Source organism: Saccopteryx leptura, chromosome 1, assembly GCF_036850995.1.
Source record: "Saccopteryx leptura isolate mSacLep1 chromosome 1, mSacLep1_pri_phased_curated, whole genome shotgun sequence".
Lineage (NCBI taxonomy): Eukaryota > Metazoa > Chordata > Mammalia > Chiroptera > Emballonuridae > Saccopteryx > Saccopteryx leptura.
Window position 1 is genome coordinate 317157794 of NC_089503.1, and position 18834 is coordinate 317176627.

Sequence of the window (18834 nt, forward strand, 5' to 3'; positions counted from 1 at the left end):
TTGAAACCCTGGGCTTGCCCAGTCAAGGCACATATGGGAGTTGATGCTTCCTCTTCCTCCCCCCTTCTCTCTCTCTCTCTCTCTCTCTCTCTCTCTTTCTCTCCCCTCTCTAAAATGAATAAATACATAAAATTTTGGCCCTGACCAGTTGGCTCAGCTGTAGAGTGTAGACCCAGTATATGGATGTCCTGGGTTTGATTTCTGGTCAGGGCACACAGGAGAAGTGACTATCTGCTTCTCCACCTCTCTCTCTCTCTCTCTCTCTCTCTCTCTCTCTTCCTTTCCTGCAGCCATGGCTCAAATGGTTCAAGCAAGTTGGCCCTGGGAGCTGAGGATGGCTCCATGGCCTTGCCTCAGGTGCTGGAATGGCTCGGTTGCCAAGCAATGGAGCAGCATCCCCAAATGGGCAGAGCATCATGCAGTAGGGGGCTTGCCAGGTGGAACCCGGTTGGGGCACATACATAATTCTGTCCCTCTGCCTCCCTACCTCTTACTTAACAACAACAACAAAAAGAAATATGACCCCTGCCCACTCCAGGCTCCCAGTCAGAGAAAGCTTCTTCCAAGGGCCCACCCAGGCCATGAGGGTGCCCAGCAGCCTGCAAGCCAGGACCCTGAGCAGGTAGGACTCCCATGTTCCAGAAGTGGCCGCCCACGTCAGGCCCTATCCCTGTACTTCTTCCACACTCCCCCCTTACTCTTCCCCAGGACTTATGTTGCCCCATTTTACAGATGAGGGAGTTCAGGCAGGAGGTCAAGTAATTTATTTGTCCAAGGTTACAGCATGACTTAAAGGTGGAGTAAGGTTTTGAACTCCCAGATTCTGTCACTCATTTCAGGAGGGAATTGAGAGCAGGTGCCCCAGGCAAAGGCTGTGATATGCATGTATATCTGCATTTATTATGCATTTGTGGATGAACACATTGTGCCTTATCTGCACCCCACTGCGACCTCACTCACCCACAACAGAGCAGTTCACGGTTGGGAACCCCAGCCTGGGTCACATCACTGCAAACCCCACCTCCGTGCAGAGATGAATGTCCTGTATAGATCAAATTCACCATAAATCACTTTATAGGGACACTCTCACCTCCCCGGTCACATGGGTCCTGATGCTCCAAGCCCATGCTCTGAACTAGACAAAAGGCATCGCTGGCCCAGCTCCTGTCTCTCTGCCCTTAAGACAACTGGTGACAGTGTGTGCTGACAAAGAGGGTGTCTGACTTCTGGGAGGGACAAGGTGGGGGGCAGTGTAGCTGCACGTGGGTGACTGTGGCTTCTCAAGCATGACAGGGACATGTTAGAAACAGAGGTCCATGTTGAGGTGGAGCCTATAGCAAAGCCAGGGCCAGGTTCATATTCAAAGGGATCAAGCATCTATGATGGCAGCAGTTGCTGAGCGTTCAGAAGGTTCCAGACACTGCAGACCTCCAGTGAGTGCATAGCTTTTCCCACAACAACAACCACTCTTGCTGCTGTTTCCCACAACCACCCGCACCCCCACCACTGTTTCAATAATAACAATGAGGGAACATGTATCATTTAGTATTTGCTACTATCTGATGGAGGCAAGCCATATTCCCCACCAAGCCACAAGAAACTGCATGGATGGGGCTCTGCCTGCCTCTGCCCATCTTGTACTATTTCCCCTCTCTCTCCCCTGGAGCATGGCCCCTCTCATCTTCCATAGGCATATGCTCTCTGCCCCCGAAAAGAGTAGGGACAGGATTCATCCCTAACACCATGCTCCTGGGTCTGCAGGTGACAGCTGGGCTTTTGGACCTGGATAGCATGAGCCTCTGGACCAGACAGCAACTTCTGGGGTGCCCTGTGGCAGGCGAGGATGGCTTGTGGGATTGGACTCCCAGTACAGTTTCTGCTTTCTCTTAGAGACCTCAGCCAACAATATTACTTGGTTTCCTCACCTGTAAAATGGGGATGAAGCCAGCTACCTTTGTGGGACTGTTGTGAGTCCCATGTAAAGTGACAAGACTTCTCTCCCTGGACCCGTGAGGTTTTGCCGTCATTACTAGGATGGCCATCACACATGTGCTTGTGGTTGGCCCCTGTCGGGGTTCAGCTGTTGACCAGGGAGCAGCTCTGGATTTGCCAACAGTAAACTCTCCCTTTTTCAGTCTGTGTCCCCTGCCCCTGTGGCCTTCCACCACCTGACCTGAGGGCACACGTCCAGGAGACCAGAGGTCATAGCCCTGGCTGATGATACCCTGGGGGCACACACTCCATATCATCAGGAGGCTTTGCAGACTGGCAAAGGGCAAAAAAGTGACCCTCGGAGGCCTTGGGTGGTTCCTGGAAAAAGGGCTTACCTAAGCTGCAGGGCAAACAGACAGGCTTAGCCCTGACTCCCAGACCTGTGGGAGGCACTTCTGCCTGTCAGGGATCAGGGTCAGCAGGCAGGTCACCTTCTCTCTGAACACAGATGGCTGGCACCACTGCTTATAGGTTTGGGTCTAACTTGCTGCCTAGTCTCTAGTGGTAGACCCCTATCACTTCCGGTCGCCTACTCCAGCTACTCACTTCCCCTCCTCTGAGCGTCCCAGCTTCTTGATTCTCCTTGGGTTGGGGGTGGGTGGCACAGCATGAGAGAGAACCCAGGCTGCTCTAGTGGGACTGGGCAGGTCGATATATCCCGGGGTGGCTCAGCAGGGCAAGGGGCTCCACAGACTCGCCTCCTCTCCCGTGCCCTGCAACTGGCCTTGCGGTCTGGTTGTGAGCTTCAGTCTCCCTATTGTAATGTGGGGCATAATAATAATGATCTTTCCAAACATCTTCCAGATGAGAAACCATGAAATGGGACCTAAAGCAATATTAGCCCCAAATACATCAAAGCCATGGACGAAGGTGCATGTGCCCCAAAGGCTCCCAGAGCTTAGCGAGGATCCAAACAGAACTCAAGCCGTGTGCAGACGCCTCTTCAAGAGTACTTATTTGTCCCTGAAGTGATAGGGGACATTCTGCTCAGCCCTCGTACAGGAGGCCGTCTCTGTTTTGTTAAGGTGCCTATACTATATCAATGCTGAAGGAGGGGAAGGAGGGAGAAAGGGAGGAACTTGCAGGAGCTGGGAGCAGGGTAGAGGTGTCCTTTGTGCCAGTTTCTCCTCTGTGGGCTGTGTGACAAGGTCTTCATGGCAAACAGGAACCCAACAGTCCCCCAGGGCAGCACAGATAGAGCCATTTCTGGCCAGCATTCTCCCATGAGGAAAGTCTTGCCTTTCCATTTTCCAACTGGGGCGGGATTGGGGCTGGGGGCTGGCTGAGAGTATTTATTTAAAAGTGACGAATTCAATACATGCCCAAAAAACAAGTTTTCTCTCCCTAAAACCTTGGGAGCCCCTAGAACCCAAGAATATAATTTCTCTATGTCTGCTGGTATGCCCACTACCCTGTTGGACCCTACACAGCTTGCTTTGTTTCAATCAAATCAATTTTCTCCAGGTCTTTCCAACCACTTGGTTGAACTGTGTTTATGATAATCATGGTACATCTGGGAAAAGACGCTGACACCCCTTGCATTTGGACTCTTGAGTCCCTGACAGACTGGGATCTGGAATATGTCAGGTGACGTCTTTGAGCCTGGATGTCCTGGTCAGCTTCCTTGGCTGCTATATTCATGACACCAGCACAATATGGCTCCGAGATGTATAAATAAATAATACTGTTGCCTGCCCAACCTGTGTGATATCTAGGATATAATGTACACGGATCACTTTGTAAACTCTGAAATAATATAAATATTAGCAAGTGCAATAAAAGTTGGGCTTGTCAATGTGGGCGTGGGTAGGTTATGTGGGTGTCTGCAGGGTGGGGCAAAGTTCACCACAGGAATGGGGCTAATCAACAGGGTAAGTTTCAGACACCTGCGAAAGGGCCAGGTGGGCCTGCTCTCCCAGGTCTCTGCATAATACAGGATTTGTTTGGAGGGGCGTTTCCTGCCCTGAGTAGGTCCTCCTGGGCGCTGGCCACTGCAAATAGAACAGTGGGGGTGGGGGGAAGGTGTGGGGAGGAGGGTTGGCATAGCACACATTTCATTCTTAAAGAAGGGGCGTCCTGATGCCGGGGGCTTCTTGCCTTCCGCGCGGGGAACTCGGGCATCGCTGAGCGAACAAAGCCGCTTTGCAGTTCCCTCCCCCTCTTCAGTGGCTGTCGGGCTGCGACCTCCTCCTGCTCTAGCAAGACCCAGCACCTTGGCCGGGCAAAGTCAGCTCGGCAACTGGACACACCAGAAAGCGGGCACGGCTCTACTGCAGCCCCGGACGGGCAGGGACGGGTGGTCCGAGTTGGCAGCGCGTCCTCGCGCCCGTTCTGGTTGCCCTTCACCCATCTCGGCAACCAGCCCGCCGCCTCGCCACCTCCGCCACCTGTTGACGCGTCCTGACGCGTACTTTTGCATTCTGGGATCCCAGGACAAGATCCTTCCCCGCCAACCCCGCACCCCGTGAACCCCTGAAACTCGAGGACACAGCATCTCGGCGGATCGAGACCAGTTCACACTACAGACGGGCATAGCCAGGCTCCCGGAGGGAGGTGGGGCCTCGCCGCCTAGCCTGGGCGCCGGGCGGGAACCTCCACCCGTCCCGCAGCCTGGAGCCCACCCCTGCCTGGACTTCAGCCCCTCCGGGTGCGCGGGGCTGGACACGCGCGGATGCCCGTACGTCGTGTCCCATCGAGGCGCTGTGCTCGCCCGCTGGGTGACCTTGGCAGTCCCTCCACCTCCCCCGCCTCAGTTTCCCCACTAGTTCAGCCACTTAGGGGCAAGAAGAGGGAGTCGCTGCGAGCGACTCCGCCTCCACCTCGTAGGTAGCCAATCGGGCGCCGCCATCTGGGGGGTGTGTCCCTCCCCGGCCTCGGCTGGAGGGTCTGGGGGCGGGTCCGGAGGTCCGGGGCGGGGTCGGGGTCGAAGTGGGGGCCTCGGGGCGGGGCTTCCGGGACGGCCACCCGTGCAAGCCGCCCGCGCTGCCCCACGGGCTGGGAGACAGAGGGGCGGCGCGTGCCGCGGGGGCGCGGTTGGCACGGGGCAGGAGGCGGTGCCCGGCATGGGCTGGGGACGCGGCGGCCCCATGGCGGGGGCAGCGGGCGGGGGCGGGGGCGGCCGCTAGCCCCGGGCCCGGTGCCGCCTCCCTCGGCGCGTTCGCTCGGCGGACCGGCAGGCGGCAGACCCAGCCCCAGGTGCTCGGGGGCGAACGGACGCGCGCGGAGTTCAGCTGGCCGGGCTGGGCCTTCCCTACCCCGGGACCCAGAGCGCCGGCGAACAGGGGAGGGGCCGGGGCCGGCGGCGCATGCGCGGGGCCCGGGGGCGCGGGCTGAGGGCGCTCGCCGCTAGTTCGTGCAGAGTAGCCCCGAGCCCAGGGGGCCGCCCCCTGCACCGCCTTCCTCCCCGGAGCTCCGGCGCCCGGTGCTGTCGCTGGGTTTGGGGGCTGCGTGGAGGTTGAGGCTGGGACCTCAAAGACACTGGTCCTCTGGTTGTTCCCGGGAGGGAAGGCCCACGAGGCGGGGCATCCAGCGCGCCCTCCACTCGGCACCGTGGAGTTTAGGCGTCACCGACGAGAAGGGGCGTTTCCCGAGATCCCCGGGGGTCCCCGAGGCTAGCTCGCCCTAGATCCTGACAGTCCGACCCTCAGGGCCTCGCGCCGGGCGGCTACGGTCCGATGGGAGAAGCTCACTAGCGGGTTAGTTAACAGCCATGGGGCACCTTTGAGGAACTGCCCCACTTTGCGCCCAAGCGCAGGCGGGCCATCAGGACGGGCCGGGCAAGCCCAGGGCAGGCTCCGTCGCGTGACGCCTTCCCCTGCTTCGGGCTCCGCGTGGGTCCGCGCCCGGGTCTCTCCGGGTCCTGGCTGCGGCCACAGGGGCGCAGGGTGGTGCTGGCGAAAGTCCGGAGGGTCGGTTTTGTCCCACTCCCATCCTAAATTAGGAGGGGACAACTGCACACCCGAGCTTTCCTCGCCTTTTTGAGTTTAAAGGAGGGATGGCGTGCCCCACATGTCAAGGTTCTTTCTAAGAAAAGTTCATGGTGATATAATGTTTTGGGTTTCGTGGGGCGCTGCGGGGACCCCGGGGCTGCGCGCCAACCCGAACTCCAGCCACCCCTCCCCAGAGCAGAGGGCCCACTCCGATCTCAGGGCTGCTTGGGAAGGGATGGCGGGGGAAAGGTCACAGAGAGGGGCACAGGGTTTCCTGAGAGCGACCCTGCCACACCATTGCCTTTGAAGAAGAGGGGTCACAGTGACTTTCCTCTTCCAAGGTGGTGGAGCGTTGGGGAGAATCCAGAGGACATATCGTAATCATTTCCTCCTTTACCTTCTTACTGCCAAGGCCGCAGTTAAAGGCCCTGCTTCTTCTGTGAAGTAACAGTTTGTGGCAAGACAAGCTCAGTACCAAGACGCTGTCATTACAGGTAAATAGAAGGCTTGATTTACTAATGCTTCCTGACCCAAATGTTTTAAGTGTTTACTTCTGTTGTCCTACAGACTAGCCATTTGGGGGTTAATTATTACTTTGTGATGCAAGGTTGGATATATTTTTAGGGCTTTGAAAGTGAGATAAATGTGGGTAAATTCCCTTTTAAGTTCTGAAAACTGTCTTCTGTCAGTTTCAATAGGGACTTCATTTCTGTTCTGCAGGCCGGTTTTGTGTAATTCAAAACTAGATAGTGTTACTGTGAGAAATGTGATTACTTAACAGACATGAAGTCACAGTCGCTGACAAGTAAAGAGCTGTTTTAATTGCAATTTGAATATCAAGCAGATGGCTTGCTGAGATAGTAGGTTGGGTTGAGACCTGCCCTCCAGTAGGGCAGGGGTGGCTGGAGAAGTGGGATGCGGCTGGTGGCATGGTCACTGTCCATGAGGGGCTAAATGGTGAGCCTTGCAAAATTTACACAACTCTGAATCAAGAGCAAATTAATTGACAGTAGAAAAACAAGTATTTCTCTCTCTTTTCTGTTCTCTTAGATGTATATTAAGTTATTCCATTATCATAGACAGTTCTTTTTCCTGCCGTTGGTCAAACTTGTAAACAGATTTGTAAACATTGTGTGTGTGCATGAGAGAGGACAGAAAAAAAAGTGTTTCTTTTATATAAACTGTTTTGTAATCTGCATTAACTATTAGATTATGAAAAATATTTCCATGTGAATAAATTTTTTGTTTCACCATTTAAAGTGTCTATATAATATTCCATTATGAGCCCTGGCAGGGTGACTCAGTGGGGAGAGCATCGTCATTATTGAGTAGCTGCTTTTGAGCAAAGCAACTAGGGATCTGGTCATGAAGCCAGTTTTTATACCGAAATGTAAAAGAATAAAGTTAGGCCTGGCCTGTGGTGGTGCAGTGGGTAGAGCGTCGACCTGGAATGCTGAGGTTGCCGGTTCGAAACTCTGGGCTTGCCGGGTCAAGGCACATATGACAAGCAAGCAATGCACAACTAAAGCGAAGCAACTCTGAGCTGATACTTCTCGCTCCCCCCAGCTCTCGTAAAACCAATAAAAAAAATCCTAAAAAGAAAATAAAATATTTTAAAAATAAAGTTAAAGAAGATTGTCTTCATCATCTTAAAAGGTGACACTGGGGTGCAGAAGGGAAACTATTTTTGCCATAATATCTTGCTATTCAGTGTTCTTTTTCCGGGATGCTGTCTATGAGCCTTGGTGTGTTTTTATAATAAATATTCTTTGAGTAATCCTAAATTTTTTAAATTAAAATGTTTCTTTGCTTAGTGTAAACAGATTTTAAGCACTCCAGTTTCTCTTCCATCTTTTTCCTCTCTCACAGCATCTGCGTGTGAGGATCTGGTCTTAATGGCGCATGGGCTGGCAGGGGATTGGAGGTCTTAACCTCCAAGTGGTTGTTGCTGGAGCGTTTGTGCTCACTGGTTGCATCGCGGTTGGAGGATGTGGCTCGTATAGTTTCTGCTTTTTTTGGAAGTTGAGGGCCTCTTTTTATTTTTGTTGTTCAGTGGCATGGTACAGGGTCAGTGTTAAATGTTTCATAGGCATTTCAGAAAAAGGCATAGTTTATGTCTGGAGGGTAGGTGTTTGCTGTGTCTGTTGTTTCTACCTTCTTAATTACATATTGCAAGCTAGCTGCCCTCTAAGGCCATGTGGTCAGGGAAGATTAGGCCAAGAATTTTAATTTCCAACATGGTGTGAGATAGTTGTAAGGTAAGTACCACATAGGAGGAGCCCTGGATGTCCCAGTGGACTGTATCTGAAATACTCATTTCTTCTTCCCAGTGTTCTTGTAGCTTTCAGGCAGTGACATTCTTAGGGAAGGGAACACCTGCATTGTGAATTTTCTGGCCTGCTCTGTGGGTCACAGACAGGGGGTAGTTCAATTTGCTTGTGAACTGGAAGTGTGGTTGTTTTTTTGCTTTAAGAGTATTTAATGGCTTAGCATTGTGTGGTAATGACTGTGTGATGGTTGGAGGAGGTTAGATACTTCAAAAAGTGAAGGATTGCCTGACCAGTCAGTGGCACAGTGGCTAGAGCATCAAATTGGGACGCAGAGGACCCAGGTTCGAAACTCTGAGGTCTCAGGCTTCAGCATGGGCTCACCAACTTGAATGCAGTGTTGCTGGCTTGAGCGTGGGATTATAGACATGACCCTATGGTTGCTAGCTTGAGCCCAAAGGTCACTGGCTTGAAGCCCAAGGTCGCTTGTTTGAGCAAGGGGTCACTGGCTCTGCTGGAGCCCCTGGGGTCAAGGCACATATGAGAAAGCAATCAATGAACAACTAAGGTGCCGCAATGAAGAATTGATGCTTCTCATCTCTCTCCTTCCTGTCTGTCTGTCCCTATCTGTCCCTTTCTCTCTTTCTCTTGCTTAAAAAAAGAAAGAAAGAAAGAAAAGAAACAACAAAGAAAGTGAAGGATTTATGCTGTCCTCAGTTAGGTCTGGCATAGCTATTCTGGTGGTTGAGCTGCCTGTGTTTTGAAGTCAGCATATAGTACAAGAAAAAGGGTTTGAAAATTTTGGTTCACACCAGGGAAGCAGTTGATAAGTGGTGGAGAGATATCAGGCCATTCCCTGGAGACCAGGATTCCCGTCACTAAGGTGCTGCCTGCTAGACCTGTGGGTCCTTGGCCACCTCTCCAGACTGCTGTTTTCACATTAAAAAAAAAAAAAGGATTTCCCCTCCATTCTCCCTCTCAGAGGGGTTGGGAGGCTCAAAAGTCGTATCTTACATGAAGAGTTTTGTAAAACATGAAAACCTGTGGGCAGCCCAGGAGGTGTCCCAGAGGAAGAAACCATGGACTGCCTGCCTGCGCTCCTTACCTGGCCACATCTGACACCTGCGTTAGTTTTGCTCTGACCATTTTATGATTTTTCCAAGGCTTTCAGGAAGAGACACATTTTCTCCCAGATATGCTGGTGGTTTGTTTGTTTTTTTTCCATTTTTGAATAGGTAGATGAGAATTCTATACCAGTCAGAACCAAACCATCCTGAGTGGTTTGTGTTTTCTCTGAATGTGCACATGCCCTCGGTATTTGGTCCTTACTGCAGTATCTCTGGTGTACCAGCTCATGGAACGGGCTCTTTCTCATTCTGGGAGGGCCTGCAGAAACATGCTTGGTGAAGACCTCCCTGGGCACGGGCACCTCTTCCCTTCAGCCGGGCCTAGGTGCTGCCCTGTGTCACGGTCCCCAGTTAGAAGTCTAACTTTCCCCACCAAGTTGAACTCCCTGAGAGCAGTCTTGCTCATTTCTGCCCAGCTGGTCCTATACTTGCAGTAGGTTCTTCTAAAATGTACATATTCGTGGAACAGATAATCGAGGAAGAGTTTAATCCAACAACTATTTACGGACGGGCCTCTGTTTTCTACAGTCTTCAAACGAGGGTGACAGCTGGCTGGGTGTGTGTGCAGGGATACCTAGAAGTACAGACAGTGGGCCTGCCCACGCCAAGAGGATGTCCCCTTAGCATTGTTTTGTTTCCATCATCCCTCAGAGAGCGAGAGTGCACTTAGAGACCGACCATAAGTAAAACTTTTGAAATAGCATCCCTTTGAACAGTGAGAGTTAGAAGGCAGATGCAGAATGACATCTATCTCCAAGGGTGCGACGCTTCTTCTGAATGGTTTGAAATTATGATATAGTTACGTAAAACAGCATATCCTCATTCCTTTTTTTTTTTTCATTTTTAAAAGTGAGTGAGGCCCCAAGGTTTCTTGCAGCCATATGTAACTGAATAAGTCTGTGGTTATGTGATAACCACATCAAGGTGACAAGTTGCCAAGCTACAGTGACAGAGACCCAGTTATTTAGAGATTGACGTGGATAGAGCCCCTTCGGACATATTCTAAGAAGTTAGTTGTCAGCCTCACACGAGTGCTTAAGTGCATGTTTACAATGAAGCCATGTGGCTTGTCAAATGCAGGAATTCAGGGTCAAGTGACAGTCAAATTTTGATTATCTTAAAGTAAGTTTCTATTATCCGTATATTAAATGGGATTTTAAAAAATCATTGATTTTAGAGAGAGAGAAAGGGAGAGAGGAGAAACATAGATTTTGTTTCTTTGTTTTATTCCACTTATTTATGCATTCATCCATTGATTCTTATATGTACCCGGATTGAACCTGCAACGTTGGCATATTGCTCTAACCCACTGAGCTACCTGGCCAGGGCCAGATGGGGATTTTATTTTTTAATCAAAAGAATTTTTAGAAGCATTTTCAGTCAGCTCTCTTTTTGGATAAAATTGATACCTATTGGGCTGCCAGCTCGAGGACTTTATTGTTGTTCTCTGTCTTGGATTGTGAGTAAATTTGATAAATTCTAGACTGCAGTCTCATTTTAGCTCCTTTGAATGCGACAGCCCATTTGAGACACTGGGTCAGTGTCTCAATTCCCTGTCCACTCCTATTTCTGGTCTGTGTCTGTGCATTGGGGATGGAATTCATGAAAGTGAAAATGTTCAGAGAAATCTGAAATTTATCTTAAAAAGAACCATGTTGTGGTGTGCTGAGGTGATTACACTAGAAATGCCCTGCGGTGTGTGATGTGTTCACTACAGCGCTGTGGCGGGGGGTGGGGGTGGGGGGGGGAGTTTGCTGGAGATGATGACTGCCTTTTCTTTCCACTCTGGAAATGTGACAGTCCGTCACCAGCTCTCACCCCTCGTGGTCCATCCCCAGCAGGCCGGGGTGCAGAGACGCGCAGAGAACTACCTTTGTTCTTTCCTTGCCTTGGAAAAACTGACTGTGGAGAGCGTTTTCCAGAAAGGAAGACTTGACGCTGCTGGGGCTCTCAAACCATAAAAAAAACGGACCTAACCCATGGTTTTCAGCAATGACTCCTGAAAGAGACAAGATATTTTTGATAAGTTCAACTGTGCAGAGATCTTAACACTGTGCCTTCGTGGGGTGAAACGAGGCAGAGTCTGGGAAGGTAGGAAGCGAGGAGAAGACAGAGCGCTCGCTTCCTCGGGGGTTTAAATGCATCTGAAGCTGCTGTTCCTTGAGAGCCACTACCCAGGCTCACGCATACACTCACAGACACACGGTCAACGGACTCCTGTGACAAGTGATGCCAAGAGTATGGGGGCAGAAATGTTGGTGCCTAGACTGTTTGTCTGGTTCAGAGAAAGAAGGTTCTAGGACTGGGAGCAGGTAGGGCACAGGTGCTTGCACTGGCCAGTGTGGGGGCAGGAGTGTGAGAGGGGTGAGAGTCCGGTGGTGGGTGAAGTGCTGACCACCAGCTGCACCACCGAGCAGCCTGAATACCAGAGATTTGCTGTCAGCCAAGAGACAGGAGGTGTGGATCCAGCCTGGGTGTGTTGAGCCAGGTGACAGTGGTGGTGACCTGAGTAAAGGCTCAGTGGGAAGCAGTGTAATTCTCTCAAAGTCCTGGGCCCTGTGTGTGAATACACAGTGAGAAGAGACAAGTATGGTCTTTTTTTTTTTTTCTTCAGTCTGGAAACTGAAAGTTATTGACTTTTTTTCCCTCTGCTTCAATCTCTGTACCTAGATGACTCTCACAACGTTAGCTTTCAGTGTCTGGGGCAGAAGTCTAAGTGAAGGTGAATATTTAACCACATTCAAGGACAGCTGATAATCTTTAATATGGGCAGAGGCAGAAGACTTAAGAGAATGAAGACTAGAAGGGAAAAGAAGCAGATAACACCCATGGCTGACTTGTGTGGACAGATGCAAAGGGACAGTACCTGGGAAATACACTCAGTTACTCTGTTTAGAATGAACAGATTCAAATGTGGGCTTGCTGAGTACAATGAGCCATTTTCTAGAAGGTATTTTGGAAAGATACGTGCCTAGTTAGGATGCCAGATCTGGTACTGTCAGAGAATGAAACCTCTGAGAGACAGGGGAGTGCAATGAAACTTAGAACTTGGGAGAGGGATTAGTTCTAAGAGATGAAAAGATGAGGTTCCAGCCTAAGGTATTAACACATCCACTTGCCTGTTATTAGAAGACAGCTGCCGTCATCATCATCATAGTCGTCCTTGTGTTTATGCTTGAGAAGCTACATTGCCAGGGGACAGGGAGGCGGGCGCTCACTTTCTGGTGGTGTGTAGCTTCCTCCAAGCCTCCTGGCTGTCTCCTCCCTGGGCCAACATTAACTCACCACGGTTGCTGGATCTAGCCAGCCTTGGTCCCTGTTGTCATGATCTCAGGCCCTACATTCCTCATGTCACACACCCTCTGACCCTCTTGGAGACTTATACTCAACATGTCCAGTTCTGAGCTGCCCACTGTTCCCCATTCCTGGCCCTGGTCTTCCTCTCTGTCCTGGGAGAGGCTTCCCACTGGGGCAGTAGAGGCTGGACAAGTACAGACGGACTGCTCATCTGGCCTGTGCCTCAGTATCCTCATCTATCAGTGGGGTGACTACTTGAACGTTCTCCATGGGTGCTTGTACCTGGCACATACTAAGAACCTTATAGATGTTTTTTTCATTGTTAATTCTTGGCCTTAACATATCCTCCCTCATTTCCTGGCATCCTTGTGGTATGGGGAGGCACTGATCTTGCTATACTGGCTGTTCCCAGTTTCATGCATCCAGGACACTCTGGAACCCTGACCCCCAGTTTCCCCTTCACCGCCATAATCATTACTCTTGTGATCTCAGCCTAAAATTACTTTCTTAGGAAAACCTCCCTGACCTGCCTGCCCAGGCCGGATCTCCAAGGCAGACACTGAACCCTCGGTGCTTTTTATCTAAAACTCAGGCTCATTGTGTTCATTTGTGTGAGGCTGGACTCAAGTCCCTCTCCCTGTGAGTCACAGACGCCTAGACAGTGGAGGCCAGAAGCTATTGCTGCCCGGCTCACCCTTGTCTCCGAGCAGGCCACCAGCAGGTGCTCCAGGACCAGCTTTGTGAGCCTGCAGCTCCCGCTGGCTTAAACAAAGGCCACCTCCTTAGCGAAGCCTTCCTTGATCCTGCCCCAAACCGGATACAGGACTTTTGTCCCTCACATACCACTCTGGCAGTTTGAATCTCTCTGATTATCCTGCTTGTACTGTGGCCATTGTCCACTGAATACTTTACTTACTTCTGAGCTCATTCACTTATTCAGCAGATCTTGACTGAGCACCAACATGTGAGTGCCAGGCGATCATCTGCCGGTGCAGAGCACTGGAGACTGTGAAGTGTGTGGCTTCTGGACTGAGAGGACAGGCAGCACTGTTGCGTGACAGGTGGGAGCCAGCACAGCGGGCCGGTGGGTACTTCCTGCAGCACCATGTTTTCACGGTGATCTGAACATCCGGCTCAATTATTTGTCTTTAAATTCAGAATTTTCTTTCAGTCAAGGAACCGAGCTGGGAGAGAGGAAAGAGTGAACAAAAATTATAAAAGAAATTTCAGAACTCAGTTTAGTTCTGATGATTATCTTAAGGGCATTAAGTGCTCAAGTGAAATCCTTTTGACCCACTTAGGTCAGCAGAATCAAATCTCAGGGGTATGTTAATGTTAATCATACATGTAATGGTCTGTACTCGAGAAGCACTGTCGTCACATAGCTGCCTTCTCACTCTTTGTCACGATAGTTCCAGCATTCATAGCAGGTGGACCCTTGGAGCCTGAATCTGCCTTAATCATATAAGTATGATGATTGCTCTCTGAAAGGCAGGCTTTAAGGGACAAGAGCTGGCTGGTTTGTACCCTTAGTTTGACACCGTTTGGTTTGACAAGTGAAGGAGGGAAATTGTTCCCTAGACAAGTGCAAGCTCCTTTCCTGGGCTAATAGACAATGAGTGATGTCAAGGCCTTTGGGGGCAGGCAGGCTTCTTGCTTTGTGGCTTGGGTGACAGGGAGGGAGGCAGTGCTCTCATGTCGGGCATCATGGGCCCTGGTACGTCAGGTGGGTGCAGGGCTGGCTGCTTGATGTGCCTGAGGAATCCTGCCCTCCTTTGTGGGCAGGGCCACCTTTGAATACCAGACTCACTCCCTTCCATTAGTCTCCCTGAAAACCAGGAAAGGGAACTGGGTTTGAGGGTTGTTTCCCTTCAGTCGTATTTATTAACTGTATTTTTATAAACACAGTAAAATTCATCCTCTTAAGAGGTTGTCCACTGGAAGTACCCAAGTTTCTTTGCTCGTGGTGTCCTAGTTGTCAAAACCAGCAACCTGGACTAAGCCCTTGTCACTCTCTGAATCTCTGACCTCCACCTGCCTCATTGCAGCCAGAGAAAGTTCTCTGCTTCTAAGGGCTCAGGTGATTCTGTTGGGCCCATCTAGATAATCCAGGATAATCTCCCCTTTTAGGGTCTGTATCTGTATCGGTCTGCTGGGGTGGCCATAACAATGCGCCACAGTCTGGTTTTAACAATAGAAATTTATTCTCTCACAGTTCTGGGGGCCTGAAGTCTGAAGTTAAGGTGTTGGCAGGGCCATACTTCCTCTGAGACTCTGGGTAGGATCCTTCCCTTTTTTTTTTTTTTGGTATTTTTCTGAAGTGATAAGCGAGGAGGCAGAGACAGACTCCTGCATGTGCCTGACCAGGATCCACCTGGCAAGCCCACTAGGGGGCAATGCTCTACCCATCTGGGGCGTTGCTCCATTGTAACCGAAGCCATTCTAGCTCCTGAGGCAGAGGCCATAGAGCCATCCTCAGCACCCGGGCCAACTTTGCTCCAATGGAGCCTTGACTGTGGGAGGGGAAGAGAGGGGCAGGGGAAGGGTGGAGAAGCAGATGGGTTCTTCTCCTGTGTGCCCTGACTGGGAATCGAACGCAGGACATCTACATGCCAGGCCAATGCTCTACCACTGAGCCAATCGGCCAGGGCTTTATCCTTCCTTCTTGCCTCCTCTTAACTTCTGGTGGTGGCCGTCAGCCCTTGGAACTCTTTGTCTTGTAGAAGCTTCGCTCCAGTCTCTGCCTATGTCATCACACAGAGTTCTCTGTGTGTGTGTCCACATTTCCCCTTTTTATATGGATACCAGTGAGATGGGATTAAGGGCCCACTCCAGTATGGCCTCATTTAACTAATTATACCTGCAAAGATCCTATTTTAATAAGGTCCCATTCCAAAGTACTGGAGGATAGGACATGGACATATCTTTCTGAAAGGATACATATCAACCCATAACAGGACCCTTTTTTTATTTTAAAGCTTTTAAAAAAAGTTTATTTTAATAAGAGAGTCATTTATTTGTTATTCTACTTATTCATGCGTTCATTGGTTGATTCTTGTATACCCTGACCAGGGATCGAACCCACAACCTTGCTATATCGGGCCGATGCTCTAACCAAGTGAGCCATCTGGCCAGGGTTGTCAGGACCCTTCATCACATCTGCAGAGCCCCTTTGCCAAGCAAGGTCACATATCCACGGGCTCCCAGAGTGCAGCATGGATATCTTTGGGGGCCATTATTAGGCACCACACCCTAGTTCTGCCCACATGAAACTTACATTCGACTGGCAACTAACAACTGCTCAGGAAGGTGTGGAGCTTTGAGACCACAGTACATCCTGATCATGCTCAAATGTGGGTGACCTGTTAGGGCAGATTCATAACGTCGGAGATCAAAGTTGTGACCGGAGTTGCCCAGTGCGTTAGGCAGCGAAGGTAGGGCCGGTGATCCTGGCCTTGCACAAGTGGTGACATTTTAGAGGAGTGATGTGTACGAGTCAGCACGAGTGCAGAACCTGGCAGCTTCTGCCTTCCTTCCGTTCGACTGGTGCCAAGGGGAAAACTCTAGCTGCTGAGGGTGCGAGTGGGGGAGGGGGCCTGTAGGACTGTCCTAGCTCCCTGCCCCTGTTTATAAGAAAAAAGGATATCATTTGTGTTCTCATTCCTCATGTGGGGAGGCCCTCTCTGACCTTCTTGTTATGGCAGCCTCTCCCTGTCCTGTCTCCCTCTGATTTGTGTGGCTTTCATTGTTGGTTCTCTTCTGTCTCCCTGCTGAGCACAGCAGCTCCACGGGGCAGGGCTATCTCTCTGTTTCCTTCATTCCTGGACCCAGAGTAGCTCCAACCTGGCCTGGCATAGGAGGTTTCTAAAACGTCTGTCGCAGCGACAGAGCCTTCCTGGCTATTTCATAAGCTATGTCCTTGTGCTTCTTGAAAATAGGACTGATTTTCTGGCCTAAAATGTTATTAGCAAGTTATTATTTGAGTAATATTGCCTGAATATGAGGAAACCCTTAAGGATAACAATGGAAACCTTAAAGAAATGCAGTAGGTTTCCTATATTCTGGTCTGTGGATTTTATTGAAGAGTACAGAAGTGTTTCTTTTTAGTCTTTTAATTTTTTATTTATTGTTTATAAATAAACAATAGTAGTGAGAGGAAGGGGTGGGGAAGAGAGAAAGAAACGAACATCAGTTTGCTTCTCCACTTATTCATACATTTGTTGGTTGATTCTTGTATGTGCCCTAACTGGGGATCACTTTTTTTTTTTTTTTTTTGGTAGGAAGTGAAAAATAGAAAAATGACCATTATAACCTGCAGCGTTGACAAATATTCATGAGTGTTAGTAGTTTAAACACATTAAGATGGGGAGCCCCATTTCTAATAGTGGCTTAGTAATTTAGAAGTAAGCTTGAAAAGGTGGAGAAAAATCTTCAAATGTGCTGAGGCATTAGCTCATAAGATGGTGAACAGACAGCAGGCTGAGGTCTGAAGATGATGGAAACGTGACATTTGGGCTTATTTTGACGAAGCAGTTAAGAACCTGAGTAGCATTTCTATGGGGCCAGGAGTCAAAATTTAGGATATAAGAGCTTTAAGAAGGGAAGACCCTAGTAAACATCTCAAGCTTTGGCTTGGAACCTCAAAAAGCTGTCCCCGTGACCTAGGAATTGATCAGCTGCTCAAAGACTAAAGCCCAGACATCTTAGCCCTTGTGATTAGGTTCAGGTAACTCCAGATTGTGGGGCTTTCGATGCCAGGAAGAAGTGAATGCATCTCTGGAGGAAGAACAGCATCATCATCCTTAACCTCTATTTCTAAGAAAAAGATTTTAAATACAGGCAGTCCTCACTTTGCTCAGTTCTATGATGTACAAATTTTAATTACTGCAGATAGTTAAATTTAACAGCACCAGCCCCCCCACCCACATGGCTTACATTTCAGTTACTGTGAATGGTTGTGTAATACAGTCTGAGCTACCCACTCTCCAGTCCACAAATCATTGCATAGATGTAACAGATGTGCGTAAGGCCCAGCGGCCAATCCTGTCACTCCTTTCAGCGTTGGTCTGTGATTGGTCCTTGTGCATCTGTCATTCAGTTCACTTGCAAACCACAAAGTTCGTAACTGTGTTTGCCTCCTTTGTCTCCCAGAAATGGGTAAGCCAAAGAGGGATTGGCTGGCAGAGATAAAAATGGAGGAAATGAATGAAAAGTGATTAACTCTGGAAGTAAAATTTGAATCAAGCATAAATGGATTTTTAAAAAAATAGCTTCCCATGGGAATGTGGCCATTGCTGCATTTTGGGAAACACTGGACCAGTAGCAGAGGAACTTAGTTAAAAATGACTTGTAACGTAAAACGAGGAATGTGGTTGTGGTGAAAAAGATGGTGTCCTAGAGAAAGTGATCCCAACAACAACAACAAAAAACAACAACACTTCACACAAGGGAATACTAAGGCACTTCATGACATTCAAAGGTCAAAGGATACAATGCTGGCCGCTGATCCCAAACTCATAAAGGAGTATGACAGTTTGCTAAAGCACTGGAAAAGGTGTTTACTTGGTGTTTGTAAGTCTTTCAATGAGAAGGCAAGCACACAGGTCAAGCTGCTCTTGGAAAGTTTCTCATGAGAAAATAAAGCCCTTTAATTTTTAGTGCTTCGAATGTTTTCGTGACAATATACTAAAATGAGTAATGTTTTCCTGTATTTTTTATTCCCTTGTTTTTTTACAGTGCATAAGAAGAGAAGTTTTAACGTTTTGCTAAAAAATTTTTTTCAAAGTCATGAAACAGTTGTGATTCTTACCATTAGTAAAATCATGTGGCACGATTTCTGCTTTGTGTGATACTTTTTATAGTCTGTCACTACCACTCATGTCAAGGCTGTGCAACAGAACACACAACACAACCAAACAAGCATTAATGAGGCGGGAAGACCTTATGAACCAGGAGACATAACAGATGATAGAAACAGACCCTCATGACTCTAAATATGAGACTTATAAACCACAAACTTTAAAATAACCTTCCTTTCTACATTTGAGAAGATGAAAGACAAGATTGGGAAGTTTGGTGGAGCATTAGAAATCATATTTTTAAAAAGCATATTGACTTGAATATCAAGTAGAAATTATAAAACTGAAAAATACAAAAATTGAAATTATCTGCTCCATAGATACAGCAGAGTAGATACCACTGAGGAGAGAACTGGTGAATTAT

At 49.1% G+C, this 18834-nt stretch overlaps 1 protein-coding gene across 16 annotated transcripts in view; it reads left to right on the forward strand.

The window, feature by feature from the left end:
• The first annotated feature begins 4792 nt into the window (after window positions 1-4792).
• PPARA (peroxisome proliferator activated receptor alpha) overlaps window positions 4793-18834 on the forward strand; it is a 69882-nt gene continuing 55840 nt past the window's right edge. For 4 of the 16 annotated variants that reach the window (XM_066358682.1, XM_066358664.1, XM_066358663.1 and 1 more), the window contains exons 1-2: window positions 4971-5187; window positions 6334-6415. The gene's annotated coding sequence lies outside the window, so the exon portion shown is untranslated. Of the gene's footprint in view, window positions 4815-4970; window positions 5188-5258; window positions 5688-6262; window positions 6416-18834 lie in introns of those variants that run through there. The other 12 variants (XM_066358668.1, XM_066358665.1, XM_066358666.1 and 9 more) reach the window with 7 other exon arrangements.